The sequence below is a fragment of the Haliotis asinina genome, chromosome 13 (genome assembly GCF_037392515.1).
Source record: "Haliotis asinina isolate JCU_RB_2024 chromosome 13, JCU_Hal_asi_v2, whole genome shotgun sequence".
NCBI lineage: Eukaryota > Metazoa > Mollusca > Gastropoda > Lepetellida > Haliotidae > Haliotis > Haliotis asinina.
The window spans coordinates 55,206,295-55,224,522 of NC_090292.1; the positions used below are offsets into that span (position 1 = coordinate 55,206,295).

General features: G+C 40.3%; 1 protein-coding gene and 1 pseudogene across 1 annotated transcript in view; both read left to right on the top strand.

The window, feature by feature from the left end:
- The window catches only part of LOC137259708 (cyclin-dependent kinase 4 inhibitor C-like), a 408,328-nt gene that overhangs the window by 234,155 nt on the left and 155,945 nt on the right, over nucleotides 1-18,228 (top strand). The window lies entirely within an intron of this gene.
- On the top strand, nucleotides 2,263-6,221 carry LOC137260296 (uncharacterized; annotated as a pseudogene).

Here is an 18,228-nt window from a genome sequence, read left to right on the forward strand (position 1 = left end):
CTTTTTCTATTTCCAATTTAATGTGTGATAGTATCAGTTATAATTTCCATTTTTATGATCATTAAGATTGTTTTACTTTTGACAAGGTTTCTGATTATGAATCATTTTATCGAGGCCTATTCTGTACATCTCAATCACTCATGCTGCCATTGTTTGTAGTGGCTTCAATAAAAAAACACCAAACTGATAATATTTAGTAATCGATGTTTATTTTATAAAAAAAAGGAACCCCGTCACTGCCAATGTAATTACATATATACAAAGTGGAAGCTGCATAGAAAATACATGTGTACCATGTAATGGGTTACCTCCCTTGAATATATCAGTCAAAGGGCGCACATTCATTGAACAATGGTTAACCACCATGCATGTTTACATCATTTAATGGATTATCTCCCTTGGATTCATCAGTCACAGAACGTTCATTCAAAATGTTCACCACTGGTTTACCGTCTCACGTGATGGTCTGACTCACGTGAAAGTTGCAACAGACCACACTTCAATCTGACGGTCTTCATGTAACAGTTTTCCCGAATAGCAAGCCACTTAAACAAAGACTGCATTTCGTCTCAGCTGAAGTATCTCCTTGATACTCACTCACTCACTCACACGTTCACTCATTCATTCACTAAATCGTCAATATTGGAAAGTGAGAAGCATACGTGAAAATCAAAGCTCTCGGTCAGAATGCAAATGTCACTGCCTTGGCTAGACATGTCACATCATGGTTGGATGATTACTCTACCATTGATAGTTACTTCACTGCCATGGCTGGTCGCCCTAGTCAGTAAGATGTCATTAGGACAGACTACAGGTGCATCATTGACACCAACTCATTCATCGTGTGTCTACATGCATCACAGGTTGTGTATGTCAGAAAATCGCCTCTTAGAGTTCAGGTACTTTCTGTGGCACATCACATGTTGTCCCACATTTTACTACTCATGGTAATGTGTAGGTGTCTCTCTGAGCAATGCTGCGTTCCCCGACCTCCCTGAGGTGGATGTTTATAGAGACAAGTGTGTCACCCTCCTTGTCGGGAACACATAGTTCTTCGAGGACTGGTGGAGAGTAGAAGTACAAAAGACACTTCCTTGTATTGTCTGTGCTTCAAGGACTCATGTCCACAAGAAGACTAAGACACAAGTATTACGACTCCATGTGACTTTCGAGGGTTGCAGCACTATAATGAGTTGCATTCACATATAAGAAGAGGGCATATCACGTTCATGCAGTTTGTGCTGCACAAGTCGTCAAAGAGCTTCAGTCCTGCATACCTGCCTATTGCCCTGCAGTAGTATTTGCCTTTCTGGCCCCACACGTTGTGGGAGGGGCGCTGGGGGTGTGGTGGGAAGGGGTTCGCTTATGGGGAGAAGAAAAGACGAACCTTGAGGGCTGTTTGGGAGACTGGTTGTGCATCTGTGGCTGTCGACGAGGTTGTTGCGTATAAAGTTGCTGATGCGTGCGTTGCTGGATGTGTTGCTGATTGTGCTGTTTGGGATGTTGCTGGGTATGTTGTTGGACGTGTTGCCGAAGTTGCTGCACAAATGACTGAGTATGGATGGAGTGGGGAGCTGTGTGGTGTCTGGGTGCGAAGGGACTCTGAGATATCCAGGCCTTTGTGTTGTAGTCTTTGAGTCTTGGCCTGTAGGTGTCAGTCCAGGCTTGTGTCTGGGCAGGATACATGGAGAAGGCAGGGTAGGAGGGCTCGTCTGGCTGACAGATACAAATACCCCCAGGGCAGAAATTGACGTTACAGCTGGCGGTGCACCACTCATCCATTCCCCCTCCTAGAGTAATAGTTGTGCGGCACGTGGGAAGTGGAGTCACCGCAGGACAGTCCCAGAAATAGTTGACTGGTCTCTGATATTGGTTCCACCACATTCTCGAGATCTGATTGTTGTCATAGCCGCCCGTGGATTGGTGACTGGGTAGCGTCTGTCTCTGATTGACCAAAGGCTGCTGGGGTACGTGCTGTAAGGAGATGACTCTCTTGTGCCCAAGGTTACTGCTGGACTGACCGTACACTTGTTTCTTTGCTGGATGAAGGTCGATGTGAGCAGGATGTGTGTCGTCTTGGCGAGGTTGAGGGGTCTTCATCACTTTATTCATTGCCGTAGCCCTAGAATTCTTACCTTTGATCGTAGCCAATGTCTTTAGAAAGGAAAGAATGCATGATAAATTATAATTCATACACCAAAGCTTTTCAAGCTGTTTGAATGATATTTGAAAATTACGCTGCATACCTTTTCCCACCCGAATATGAGCAGCGACCTTGACCTGTTTACAGAAGTAGTTCTAAGCCGTGACATTAGAGAGTTAGGAGATCCTCTCACACTTGAAGTAAGGTTAACACAGGTGTTGCCGTCATAGTCGTCGATACCTGATTGTTGGTACCTGGCATAACGGAATATAGTCCCAGTTGTAGCTCTTATACGGGGAACCCGTGATGATTTGGGATAGATTCAGTCTTCAGCTTGTCGAGAAAGGTGACTAAAGGGATCGGATGATCAGGATCACTGACTTTGGTTGACACATGCTATGGCATGCCACCTGTGTAGATCGATGTTGATCACTTGATTGTCTGGACCCTCCCCCATTATTTACAGACCACAGACATAAAGGTGGATAATAAGCTGAGTGTTGCATTAAAAAAAAACAACTACTCCACCAAATATAATACAGTGATATTTCAAAACGGAGGCAGCAGGAAAACGAGGGTGTGCCTGTCGCATAAATACAAGGTTTTGTCCGTCTTTTATCCCGAAACCCATCCTGGTGACCTTGTAGCTTCTGCGTGCGGTATTTATAATCCATCTCCAAATTGTCTGTTTCAACAGTAAACGAATTCCAAGGTAATTCTCCTTGACTTTCTAACTTGACTTCAGTTACCAAACCCTGTCATGATGTCAAAGCATCCTTTCGCTGAAGATTTGCTGAATAAAGTATCATTTTTTTACCTTTACAGATCTTAACACTTCAAGATGTAGTTTTGAGTACATTTTGGGGCCACCCTTTCTAAGAAACAGAATCTGGATCTCCGTGGTCAAACGTTTAAACAAAGAAGCTCTATGCACTGCTACATAGTGATATTGCACTGCTACACAGTGATATTGCACCGATGCAGAGTGATACTGCAATTATGGGCGGTGATATTGCACTGATGCAGAGTGATACTGCTTTCCTACTCAGTATCATTCCACTGATACACAGTGGCAATGCAGTCATGTACAGTCATAAGGGTACGTAGTTTCAATTTTAGATGGAAGACCTCAAGCTTTCCTCAGAGACAGGGGACTCCCCGATGAAAAGGTTTAGCTATTTGCTGCTAACAAGGTAGAAAGAAGACAGCGTTTTCCTGTAAAAAGCATTCTTTAGGTTTGCATGCAAAAGTCACAATCACACTGACAGTATTTTCCAGCTATTCTGTTCTCTTGGCACAGGCGCAGAGGCAGATGCTTGGCACTTGGCACTGATGTATCAATAAGCGATTTGGAAGTAAACTTTACTTGTACAAAGGCGATTTGGGATCATATTTATGATTTTTGAGTATTTTGCACAAAGAACTAATGACAAACTTCAGTGTTGTGAACGGAACAATCTTGAATAGTACTAATATGCATTGTAATATTCATAGTAATGTTACCCTTCACACAAAATCGTTTTAACATCATCAGACAACCACATGTGTTGCTGTTCTTTTTAGGTTTTGTCTGAAACCACCCCAAATGCACAAGAAAGAAAATATAATGAAACAAACACGCTGTTAAACAAAACAGATATGCCATGAATTGTATGTAATAATGTGTATATCATACATTGGCAACATGTATCAGTAAAGATGGAAGTAATAAGACATATCTTGAATATTGGGATAATCATTTCTGCTGACAATTAGCATTGCCTTTTATAGTGCATTTTCGATTTTGTACAGGCTTAAGGTTCTTGGATGCTGTCATTATCATTAGAGTGTTAAATGATTTAAAATGAAATTACAAGATAAATAACAGGTAATATTAAGATGAGTTGGGAATTTTTACTATTATTCATGTGATTAAACCACTAAAGGGACAAACATATTTATGGTAAGTTCTATCCCAGCCTTATCCTTGAGATGAAAGATGAAGAGATTTCAAGATACATTCCTACATACGGGGACAGGCTCGCGACAGTAGCCTGGTGCAAGTCTAAAACAACTGGAAAATCCAGACATACAGACCTACTCAAGAGGAGTATTTGACAGACATACAGACCTACTCAAGGAGTATTTGACAGACATCAAGAAAAAAAACCCGTCAAACCTAAGAGAGAAAATTCATCTAGGCGAATAGAAGTTGACACTCTTTTCAGATTTTGACACCAAGGTAAAAGCCTTTCAGAAATTGCGAAGTCAAAACGGGGTGGGACAAGACATGTATCAGTATTTCGGGATGGTGGACAAGCCAATATTCTGGCAGTGGACAAAGAGCTGCTCTTACCCGATGGTGAAGGCAAACGTTCTTCATTAAAGATTTTAAAGGAAAAGTAATGGGACAAAACTCAGTGACTAATGTATATGAGGAGACAACAGTAAAGATTATTCGTTTCTACATGTGCACACAGAAATAAGAGGATGAGCAGGATCTATCAACTGACGTTGTACAAACCCAAAAAAACAATCATTCGGTGAGTCGGAACACACGCACGCACGCACGCACTTTTTACTGTGTACAGAGAGGGAGTACGAACATCTTTTCGCAACATACGGTTAAATTAGAAAATAGATTTATGTTAATGTGTGCAGTCGTATGAAATCCCTTTAGATTTGTTCTTTGGGATATCATAGACATTTGTTTTTCCTCAAATAATTTATACCAAGGAGATTCATGCTCCAGCTGCTGCTACGGCAACACCTACAGCTTCCACGGGGACACCCCTTCCTCTACAGGGACGTCTACTGCTTTTACTGGGATGTCTACTACTTCTGCAGGGACGCCTTCAGCTTTAACAAGGTTGCCTTCCATTTCTATGGGGGCGACTGCTGACTTCTACAAGGACGCCGACTATCGTTTACAAGTCGGGCAGTGCACATATAACATTTACACACACACAAAAAAAGCTTTAAACAAGTATCCCTACTACAACTGAAATGAATGACCAGGCTTCCTTCACTGTAGTGTTTCGTTCTAGGTTAAACACTCCTTGGGGTTAGAACAGGTAGAACAGTCAATATAGTGATGAATGTGATGACGACCATTCGGTAGAATCTCAATAAAGCACACGAGAGAAAAAATAGTTCATGATACAGCCAGCGAAATACCAAATGTCTTGTAAAGTGAAAACAATATGCGCTCTACTCAAAGCTATGCTACTTGGGAAAATATCTCCACTCGAAAAGGGACAATTAATACATTTGTATGTGATTGCTAAAAGCTAGTATCCATTAGTATTATTTGCACAATGTCTCTTGTAAACGTCACGCAATCGGTCGGGTGCGTTCTCTGAACATTGTGATTTAGATTTGGGATTTGGAAGATCAAGGACAATGTCAAAAGTGATTTTATTACTTTCATAAACATGTGTGAGCATATCTTACATTAGAGGGCACTAGGCTGTGGTTCTTTATATTTCATACTTTACGTTTCGCCCCCTGACAAGCAGTGCTGTCAATTTCAACTAACGATTCACTACCAGATCTAGACAATGTAGTGTTATCAGAAGGCGAGGAGACCGAAACTGGTGCTGAGGAAACTGTATGCAGTACTGTCACATACAATGACCTCCATTCAAGTGAACAACGTGACTTGCCAGTATTTGACATACCAAGGCAGTACCACAGGGGCCTTATGCATACTCGAAGTGATCAGTCACTCTCCCAGCCATCACCTATTAGATTTGAGGCCATATGTTGAGAGAATTATGGTTACTAAAAATCTATGTATATATCGTGAATCTTGATAGTATTTTGCAGTCATTGACAAATGTATTTTGCAAGCATTAATCTTAGATGTAAAGTATATTACCAGTTGTATTCCCCATACGTCTTATCGAAGGTATTCTTATATATACATAAAGGGAAAATGTAACATTAAAGTTGTGTTACAAACTGTTATAATGATTTGGTCTGAATCTAGAATTGTTTCTTGTTTTATTGCCATTCTGAAAATTTGCACGAGAGTTTGACCAGACTGACGACAGTGATCAACAATCACATTGCTGATGATGCCACAGACATACACTGAGGCACCCTGCCGTCTTCTCAGCCAGCAATAGCGGAGCAGTGCTAAACTCACAAGCCTGAGGACATACTATGGGAGGGAGCTGAAGAAGGTGAATAACTCTCAGAGGAGTAGGACTACAACATCTGTGGGATTTCTTTCATCTCTTGGATCAACTGCTCTGAGGCCGAGTACAAAAAAGACCATCAGTGAGCAGTATGGTAAATGAGTGAGCGAGTGAGTGAGTTAATATTTAACGTCATATTGGCAATATTTCAGCCATATCGTGACGAGAACATTTTGGATACTGAAATGAAATATGTATACATTATAAAAACCAGTCGTCAAAGGACAGTAAAACCACTAGAATATCACATTTACAATTAAAACTAGTGTGGAGAGTTAAAACAAATACCACTATTTGAACAATACAACATAAAATACGGGCTGTAGATCACCAACAACTGAAGGTAGATCACCATATTAGGGACCATGGGGGCTTACAGTACCTTTGCTACCTGCATGGATCCCAGATGGATTTACACCATCCCCTCAGCCATTGGCGATTTTACTGAAAGTTAGCCATTATTAAAAACAACAAAGATACTACGATTAAAAGTTTGGTCGTACTAAATTTACATAGAATGTTTTGGACTTACGTACCCTCTCAGGAGGACAATAATTTTACAACATTTCAAACCCCCTCAAGGGCACAGCCACTCACAATCTCAATTATTAATCTAGACTACCAATAATAAAATATTTAACTATTTACAATTCTGATAACAAATGCAAAAATTAAATGCGAGCTGGTATGAGTAAAAAGATCCTTCATACTTCGTGAATTAAAATACTGATCCCTTGTATTGGAATACTCTACACAGTCAAGAGGGATATGCTTGACTGTGATTCTTTCATCACAAGGGATGCAGAACGGAGGATTCTCACCTTTCAAAAGGTATTCATGAGTATATCGTGTATGACCAATACGACATCTTCAAATGACCTCTTCAAATCTGGACTGACAACCCAAGTGGGTATACCCAATATATGGTTTAATTCCATGTAATTTATTTACACCCACTTGGGTGTCCCACTTCTTCTGCATCAGATCACGGACATAAGATCTAATGGTAGCTTTATAATCAGTGTATGGAATAAGAAGTGGTGTCACAGATTTGTTGAGTGCTGCTTTAGCAGCAAGATCGGCCATTACGTTACCAGAAATGCCTACATGGCTGGGAAACCAACATAAGACGATGTCGTATTGACCAGTAGCAAGGTTATTATACAATTCACTAATTTTAATTAAAAGTGGATGTTTACAAGAAATATTTTTAATAGCTTGAAGGCAAGAAAGAGAGTCCGAATAGATTATATACTGTTTATGTTTCGGGTGCCTTTGAATATATATTTAAGAGCCGTTAGTATGGCGTTAGCTTCAGTTGTAAAAATAGAACTGTTGTCTGGTAATCTAGAAGATATTGTTCTGGATCCAATGACAGTGGCACAAGCCACTGCTCCACCGTCCTTGGACCCATCTGTAAATAAGGCTTTATAATTACTGTATTTATGTTTTAATTGATTATATTCTTGTTTATATTGTAATTCATTAGTTTCATCAGCCTCAACATAGAGACTGTCAACAGGTGAGGTTCTGAAGGACCCAAGACAAAGTCTTAGACCTTGGTGGTGGATAGAATCAAGAAGTTTCAGGCTGCTTTTACATGCTCCACCATATACGATGGAGCCATAATCAGGTTTAGAGCGTACTAATGATCTGTGTAAGTGACGGAGGGTAGCTTGATCCCCTCCCAACTTTGAATTTGAAACAACTTTTAGCAAATCTAGTGCCTTCAGGCATTTAGCTTTAAGGGATTTAATATGTGGTAAGAATGTTAAATGAGAGTGAAAAATTAAACCCAAGAACTTGGCCTCCTTTACATCTTTGATAGGGGTGCCATTTAAAGATAATTCTGGGTCCTTATGAGGCTTATATTGTCTACCAAAATGTATACAATTCTTTTTGGATTTAGAAAAATTAAAGCCGTTTTCAAGACACCATTTATTTATTTTGTTTAAACATAGCTGCAGTGCCGTTCAATTGTATGCATATTTTACCACGACAGAAAATATTAAAATCATCCACAAATAATGATCCATCAATGGAATCATTTAAAACATTGGATAAACTATTAACCTTGATGCTAAAAAGTGTGACAGACAAAATGCTGCCTTGAGGGACACCTTGATCGTGATTATAATGATCAGACAGGGTTGAACCCACTCGAACATGAAATTGCCTGTCTTTTAAAAACTCTGTTACAAAAAGAGGCAAACGGCCCCTCAAACCAAAATCATGCAAATCTTTGAAAATGCCATGCTTCGAGGTTGTATGATAAGCTTTCTCAAGATCAAAGAAAATTGATACAGCATGTTGTTTATTTACTATAGCATTTTAACAAAGGATTCTAAACGTACCAAATGGTCAATGGTACTACGATTTTTCCTGAAACCACACTGAATATTGGTTATTAGGTTATTGGTTTCAAGATACCAAGTTAATCTATTATTCACCATACGTTCCATGGTTTTACAGACACAGCTAGTGAGAGATATTGGTCTGTAGTTTGACGGATCTGTAAGATCCCTGCCAGGCTTTGATATTGGGATTACAATGGCATTACGTCATGATGGAGGAAATTCCCCAGACGTCCATATTTTATCAAATATATCTAAAAGAGTCATCAAGCATGGTTCAGGTAAGTGTTTCAGTAGCTGGTAATGGATATTATCATCACCGGTAGCAGTGTCATGAGCTTGCTCAAGAGCAGTTTGTAGCTCATGTAATGAAAACACTTCATTGTAATCTTCACCGTTATTTGATTCGAAATTAAGTTTTGTCTTTTCCTGTTGTTTCTGATATCTCTGAAACTCAGGAACATAATTTGTCGATGATGAATTTTTGGCAAGAATTTCTCCGATTTTATTTGCAATTTTTAGACTTATCAGTAATTAAATTATCACCATCTTTGAGATGGTGTACGGCAGATTTGGAACCTTTGCCTTTAATTCTTTGAACCATGTTCCAGACCTTGGACATTGGCGTGTGTGAATTAAGTTTGGAGACATAATTTCTCCAAGATTGTAGTTTGTTTTGTTTAAACGTACGACGCGCCTTTGCATAAGTTATGGACAGTTGGATGACGGCGAAAATAATGTTCTGCCTTTTTCCTCGCTTTTCTGGCCTGTCTACAATTTGCATTGAACCATGGTTTTCGTACATGTGGAGTCGTAGAGGACTTTGGTATACACTTATCAGCTATTTTATTGAAAATGTCACGAAACGTTTGAATGGGATCAGTTATATCAGTGAAACACTCAGGTCGCAGTTTTGATTCACAGATAGTTTGATATAAAGACCAGTTAACCTTCGAACATTTCCATCTCGTAAACGATGGAGAATCAGATGGAGTAATTTCTGAGAGCATAGTTGGGAAGTGGTCATAATAACTCATGGTTTCGGGAGTTGGTCATAGAGTGATTGAAGATCAGTCTGTTGTAGTGTTGAAGAAGGCGGAATATACAGAGAGCATAGTGTAAATGCTACTCCCAGAGTCAGTCGCACAGCAACAGCTTGTAGATTAGTTTTAAGTATAACAGGGCTGTGAATAGCATCCCGTCCTATGAGGATAGTGGAACCTCCAGTGGCCCTATCACCTGGAGTGAGTGAGTGAGTTAATACTTAACGTCACATTGGCAATATTTCAGCCATATCGTGACGAGAACATTTTGATACTGAAATGAAATATGTATACATTATAAAATCCTGTCGTCAAAGGACAGTAAAACCACTAGAGCATCACATTTACAATTAAAACTAGTGTGGAGAGTTAAAACAATTACCACTATTCGGACAATACAACATAAAATACGGGCTGTAGATCACCAACAACTGAAGGTAGATCACCATACTAGAGTCCATGGGGACTTACAGTACTTCTGCTACCTGCATGGACCCCAGATGGATTTACACCATCCCCTCAGCCGTTGGCGATTATACTGAAAGTTAGCCATTATTAAAAACAACAAATATACTACGATTAAATGTTTGGTCGTACTAAATTTACATAGAATGTTTTGGACTTACGTACCCTCTCAGGAGGACAATAATTTTACAATACTTCAACCCCCCTCGAGGGCACAGCCACTCACAATCTCAGTTATTAATCTAGACTACCAATAATAAAATATTTATCTATTTACAATTCTGATAACAAATCTAATTCTTTTAAGAAGGCAATAATTAAATGAGAGCTGGTATGAGTAAAAAGATCAATCATAGTTCGTGAATTAAAATACTGATCCCTTGTGATGGAATACTCTACACAGTCAAGCAGGATATGCTTGTCTGTGATTCTTTCATCACAAGGGATGCAGAACGGAGGATCCTCACCTTTCAAAAGGTATTCATGAGTATATCGTGTATGGCCAATACGACATCGCCGCAAAATGACCTCTTCAAATCTGGACTGACAACCCAAGTGGGTATACCCAATATATGGTTTAATTCCATGTAATTTATTTACACCCACTTGGGTGTCCCACTTCTTCTGCATCAGATCACGGGTATAAGATCTAATGGTAGCTTTGTAATCAGTGTAGGGAATAAGAAGTGGTGTCACAGATTTGTTGAGTGCTGCCTTAGCAGCAAGATCGGCCATTGCGTTACCAGAAATGCCTACGTGACTGGGTAACCAACAAAAGACGATGTCGCATTGGCCAGTAGCAAGATTATTATACAATTCAATAACATCAATTAAAAGTGGATGTTTACAAGATAGGTTTTTAATAGCCTGAAGGCAAGAAAGAGAATCTGAATAAATTATATATTGTTTATGTTTAGTGTGTCTTTGAATATATTTGAGAGCCGATAATATGGCGTTTGCTTCTGCTGTAAAAATAGAACTATTATCTGGTAATCTAGAAGATATTGTTCTGGATCCAATGACAGTGGCACAAGCCACTGCGCCACCATCCTTGGACCCATCTGTAAATAAGGATTTATAATTGCTATATCTATGCTTCAATTGATTAAATTCTTGTTTATATTGTAATTCATTAGTTTCTGGTTTTTTAAATGTGGCTAGTGTTAGGTCGACTTGTGGCCTAACTAACTGCCAAGGAGGAGAAGAAAGAAGACGGGAAGGTGCTATATTGTCCAGCTCAATGCCGGCAGCAGAAATAAACGATTTAATTCTGTGGCCTAAAGGCGGAACAAGAGAAGTTTTTCTGTTGTACCGTTCCTCAAAAAGGGGATTAAAGATGCAGTTATAGGCAGGGTTTGACTGATTGGAATGTAGTTTTGTCACGTACTGTAAGGCTAATTTTATACGGCGTTGGTCAAGGGATGGCTCATCAGCCTCGACGAAGAGGCTCTCAATGGGTGACGTTCGAAAGGAGCCAAGACAAAGTCTTAGACCTTGATGATGCACTGAATCTAAAAGTTTAAGGTTACTTTTGCAGGCTCCACCATATACAATTGAGCCATAGTCAAGTTTAGAGCGGACAAGTGATCTATATAAGTGAAGGAGAGTAGTCTGATCCCCTCCCCACTTTGAATTGGATACAACTTTTAACAAATCGAGCGCCTTGAGGCATTTAGCTTTAAGAGATTTAATATGTGGCAGAAATGTTAAATGGGAATCAAAAATTAAGCCCAAGAACTTGGCCTCCTTTACCACCTTGATGGGAGAGCCATTTAAGGTTAGCTCTGGGTCCTTATGAGGTTTATATTTTCTACAGAAGTGTATACAATTAGTTTTGGATTTAGAAAATTTAAATCCGTTTTCAAGACACCAGTTATTTATTTTATTTAAACACAACTGTAATTGCCGTTCAATGGTGCGCATATTTTTACCACGACAAGAGATATTAAAATCATCCACGAATAATGATCCATCAATTGAATCATTTAAAACCTTTGATAGACTGTTGATCTTAATAATAAATAATGTGACAGACAAAATACTGCCTTGAGGGACACCCTGATCCTGATTGTAATGATCAGACAGGGTAGAACCCACTCGGACTTGAAATTGCCTGTCTTGTAAAAACTGTGATATAAAAAGAGGTAAACGACCTCTCAAACCAAAATCATGTAAATCCTTTAAAATGCCATGCTTCCACGTGGTATCATAAGCTTTCTCGAGATCAAAGAAAATTGATACAGAATGTTGTTTATTTACTATAGCATTTTTCACAAAGGATTCTAAACGTACCAAATGATCAATGGTACTGCGATTTTTCCTGAAACCACATTGAATATTTGTAATCAGGTTGTTGGTTTCAAGATACCATGTTAATCTATTATTTACCATTCGCTCCATGGTTTTACATACACAACTCGTTAAGGAGATTGGTCTATAATTAGATGGATCAGTATGATCTCGACCAGGCTTTGGTATTGGGACTACAATGGCATTACGCCAGGAATTTGGAAAATTGCCTGTAGTCCAGATATTATCAAATATATTAAGCAGACATAATTGGATGAAGATGAGTGCCTGGCGAGAGTTTCACCAAGCTTATTGGCAATGTCAGCCTTATCCGTTAATAAATTATCACCATCCTTTAAATGTTGAACGGTAGATTTGGAACCTTTGCCCTTTATTCTTTGTATCATATTCCACACCTTTGAAATAGGTGTGCGTGAATTGATCTTGGAAACATATTTTCTCCAAGACTGACGTTTATTCTGCTTAAATGTGCGTCGAGCCTTGGCATTTAAAATTTTAACTTTATCTAAATTGTGAACAGTAGGGTGTCGGCGAAAATAGTCTTCTGCTTACTTCCTACTTTTCCTGGCCTGTTTACATTCGTTATCAAACCATGGCTTACGAATGTGTGGATTTACAGAGGACTTAGGAATAGTATCATCAGCAATTTGTTTCAGTGTCTCCGAAAATGACTGGATTGCATCATGAGCGTCCATGAAAAATTCTGGTTTTAAGTTTTTAGTACAACTAGTCTGAAATAAAGGCCAATTAGCTTTAGAAAAATTCCATCTTGACGTCGACAGATCATCAGTTGGATTTATAGCAGTGATTACTGTCGGAAAATGGTCACTACCACACAGGTCACCGTGGACTGACCATGAAAATTCATTAAGTATGGTTGGATCTGTGATTGACAAATCTAGTACTGAATATGTACCCGTTGCTGGATGTAGATATGTGTTCGAACCGTCGTTAAATATGCACAAGCCATTATTAGAAACAAAATCTTCAAGAATTTTACCTTTATTGTTCGTATCGTTGCTTCCCCACAGAGGATTATGACCGTTGAGATCTCCCGTTATAACACAGGGTCCAGGCAATTGGGAATATAAATCCTGAAGTTCTGATAGCTGAAGAGTCGAGGATGGTGGTATGTACAACGAACAGAGTGTGATCGTGACGTGTAAGGTTAGTCGGACAGCAACAGCCTGAAGTTTAGTTGTAAGAGGAACAGGGCTGTGAATGATACCGTCTCACCAAAATGGAAGCACCCCCGGTTGCTTTATCCCCCGGAGGTGAAAAACAGTGATACGAGTTGTACTGACGCATTTCAAACTTATCATCACGTTTAAGAAATGTTTCCTGTAGACTAAATGCTGATGGGTTTAAATCTTGAGCTAATAATTGGACTTCGTGAAAATTATTCCTAAGCCCTCTGCAATTCCACTGTACTACATTTGTAGCGTTACTCATGGCGGTTCTATTGGAGACCTCTCACGTGTACGAGAGGAGGGTGTACCGTTATTTCGGTTTTGTGAAGATGGCGTATCATCCATCTCCAAAGGCTCAAACAAATTGTGAACCTCTACAGGAGTATCAGCAGGAGATTTCTTTGATCTACGATTTAGACGCTTTCTTTGCGATTTTGACATTCCACCTTTTGACGTTTCAACATCTATAGCTGTTTGAACAACTTCACCTGATACATGACTAATAGTCTGAGAGGCAGACGTTGTAAAAAAGCCCTGACTGCCAGAAGTACTATTCACATGAACAGGTTTCTCAGAAGCCATCCAATTCAAATCCGTTTGACACGAAGTAGAGATTGTTTCTGGTCGTCGTGAGACTACAGCAGAGTATGTCACAGTGGGAGAGGGATTATGTTGATTCTGGCTAAGGACTTTGTTTTTAGCCTCCATGAAGGAAATATTTGTTTCATACTTTAATTTAAGTATCTTAGATTGCATTTGCCATTCAGGACAACATTTAGAAGAGGAAAGATGACTGCTTCCACAATTGGCACATTTAATATCATTGCTGCAGTCAGAGTCCTGATGATGTTCACTACAACGATGACAACGAGGAGTGTTTCGACAGGACTTAGACCCGTGTCCAAACTTCTGACAGGAATAGCAGCGGAGTGGAGTGGGGATATACACCTCCACTCCGATATTGAAATAGCCGGCTTTGATTGACTTTGGCAGAGTGCACGATGAAAAGGTAAACATGTAAGTGTGGCCAGGTACAATGCTACCATCCTGCTTCTTAACAGGAAAGCGTTTGACGGAAGTTACATTCTGATCCTTAAGTTCAGCCACTATTTCATCCTCGGACATGTCCGCCAGACAATGGGCTCTATCCCTAACAATGCCTCTACTTGAGTTCAGAGTTCTATGAGCTGAGACAGCAACATTGACGTTGGCAAATTGATGTTGTTGCAATAAATTTATGGATTGCTGTCGTCGCGCACACTCAACAAGAAGTGTACCTCCTCTGAGACGTGAAACGTTCTTAACCTCTCCACAAATAGATTGTATTGTCTTTGATACTAGAAATGGATTGATCTTGAGTGGTTCACCATTGGTAGATTCAATAACTATGAATCTTGGCCAAGGTTCTTGGTGTGTTGGACCTGAAACATCTTCATTACAAGAAAGATGATCAGCCTCTAAACGTCTTTTTTTGTCGTTTCTCGTGGAACCAGAAAGGGTGATTGACATGGTGATGATAATAGATTCAGCACTCCCGCTCCCCACCCGCCACCGAGTGTCAACGAGGACAGTGTTGTACTGCAGTGGAACTCCAGCCTGCAAACACTAAGGATACAGGAGTGGTATACTCCAGTAAATACGACATGAGTAGCTACATTTGTCTACCAATTCAAATGCTAGGCTGGTTCGGCTATTAGCAAGAAATTGGAGACATATAGAACACAGAGGTCGACATCACCAGATTGGCCCATGAGCCACCGCCTTCTGGCATAGGACTCTAGGCAAGTAGATATAGCAAAAAGGTATTACACACTAGACGTCAAAAAGACCAATGCCCAAAAAATCAAATGTGCGAAAATACTTTCTATGCACAGGGCATGGCGTGACCAGCCGATTGATAGAATCGGGCCGATTCTACCACCCGTCTAGGTGAAGTAAGGGCCGAAGTGGTGTGTTGAGCAATAGGAGCAAAATGGTTCAGTCCCCTACTGCCCTCAACCACCAGGATCCCGTCCTCCACCGACCCGGGACGCAACCCACGGCAAACAGGTTGCCCAATTTAGTCGCCTCTTACGACAAGCAATGGGGTGCTGTGGACACATTCTGTCCCGGGTCCACACGGGAATATCACCTGGAGGGGAAAAATAATGATACGCTTCAAACTGACGTAAGCTAAAGTTATCTGTCTGTTTCAGATATGTCTCTTGCAGACAGAACGCTGATGGTGCTAAATCCTGGATTAACAACTGTATTTCATTAAAATTTGTTCGTAGTCCTCTACAGTTCCACTGCACGATATGCTGAGATGGACCTATCTTTTAGGTGGATTAATAGGGGATCTACCCCGTACCTTTTTCGAGGGCGACAAGCTATGTGCCCTAGAATGGACGTTTTCAGACACGTCCATGTCCTCAAGCAATCCGTATCTGTTAAATAATCTGATCTTATCATCTGACCCCATTGGGGCCCTGCCACTTTGCTTTGTGAAAGAATCTGGTTTTGGTTTGCTTTTACTTTTGACAACTGGTTGAACATTTCTGTTAGATTGAGTCATTTGAGATGCCTGAGAAGATGTATCACAAGCAGAAGATGGTTCTGATTGGGTTTGGGGTGTGTCAGGAAGTGGTTCCACAGTTTGTGTAGATATTACAGGCGGTAACATCATAGGAGATTCGGTTTCAAGCCAAATCAAGTTCGTTTGATAGCTTGCAGATGACATGGTTACTGTAGGGGTTGTATCAGACGATGTTTTTCCAATGGAAGCATACGTTTCCTTAATCTCGGAACCAAAGACAAGCTTGTCTGCATGAGAGAAGCTAATGCTTTGAGTAAATTTGATCTTGTTGATCTCCATATGCTGTTTCCAAACTGGATAATCTTTGGAAAAAGATGAGTGAGCACCCGAGCAGTTGGTACATTTCTTAAAAGTACTCTCGCAATCTTCTGTTGTATGTGTCTTCTCACCACAGTGAGCACATACAACGGACAATGTACAAGTACTAACACCATGACCAAATTTCTGGCATTTGAAACACCTCAAAGGATTTGGTATGTAGGTGTCAACGGTCATGTTACAATATCCTGCCTTTATTGATCTGGGAGCATTGGGAGAAGAAAATCAGAACAGGTAAGTGTTCGTCTGAACGGTTTCGTGGTTTTTACGTGTTGTAAAACGCTTGACGTAAATGACTCCTTGGTCTTTCATTTCTGAAACAATATCAAGTTCGGACATGTCAGTGAACAATCGATCTCTGTCTCTAACAACTCCTTTGCTGGTGTTAAGTGTTCTGTGAGGAGAGACTGATACCGGAATGCCGACGAACGTTTCAGTTGACATCAAATTAGTTGCCTTTTGCTGCACTCAATGAGCAATGACCCTGAACGCAAAAGTCTAATGTTTTTCACATCACCAGCTATGCCTTGTATGCCTTTTTGCACTGCAAAAGGATTCAACTTCATTCGTTTGTTATCTTTTGTCTCCATTACTAAAAACGTGGCCAGTAGTCAATTGATTTTGGCTGTCTGTGGGCATCGTGATCGGGATCAGTGTCGAGAGGACGTTTTGTTTTCTTTAGGGGAGTTTCGTAATCCATGTTTAGTGTTTTAAGATTCATCATCCGAGCTCCCCACCCACCACGGAGTATCATGAAGACGATGCTAAACACAAGTGGGTCTCCAACTTGCAGCACCAAGGATACCCGGATGATATACTCCAGCAGAAAAAACAAAAGATTAAGTCTTCCACCAGATTGGCCCATGAGCAACCGCCTTCTGGGCATAAGACAAAATGTATACAAAATTCAAGTTAAATAATATTCTATAATCCAAACGCGCCAAGACCGAAATACCGACAATTTCAAATCCCATTTTGTGCAATTACATAAAATTCATGCACAGGGCTTGGCATGACCAGCCGATTGGTTGAACCGGGCCCATTCAACCACCCGTCTAGGTGAAGTCAGGGCCAAAGTGGTGTGTTGAGCAAAAGGAACACTGGTCCTGCTCCCACTGCCCTCAACCACCAGCATCCCCTCCTCCACCGACACAGGGCCGCAACCCACGGAAAACGGGTTGGTGGACCAAATATCCCCCCGAGTCCACAGCGGGGGTGTCGGCGAGCTCTTCGCGTTACCCAGCACCCACCACGAAGAGGTGGCTCACCACGGGTGCCAGTATGGTAAATAACGTTAGTTTCAAGAATTTCAGGATTTGCACATCATAACTACCATATATTTGAACATGTATATGTATGCCTTTGGAAGCACCTTGATCTGCTCCAATAGCGTTTCCTTTTATCAACAAAGACATTGAAAACATGCCAGCAAGAACTAGTATTGTTTGTAATGAGATTTATGACTGACATGATTTCCAAAATGAAACGTACCCTTTATGGTATGGCTATGAAGTAATGAGGCAATACTGGTATTCTTCCTGACTGTTTCATTGTTTACTGCAATTCATGGCATGAAATACTGTTTACTGCACTTTTTTCAGTACGAGCAACAATAGAACAGTATAATTTATTTTCCATTATTTTACATT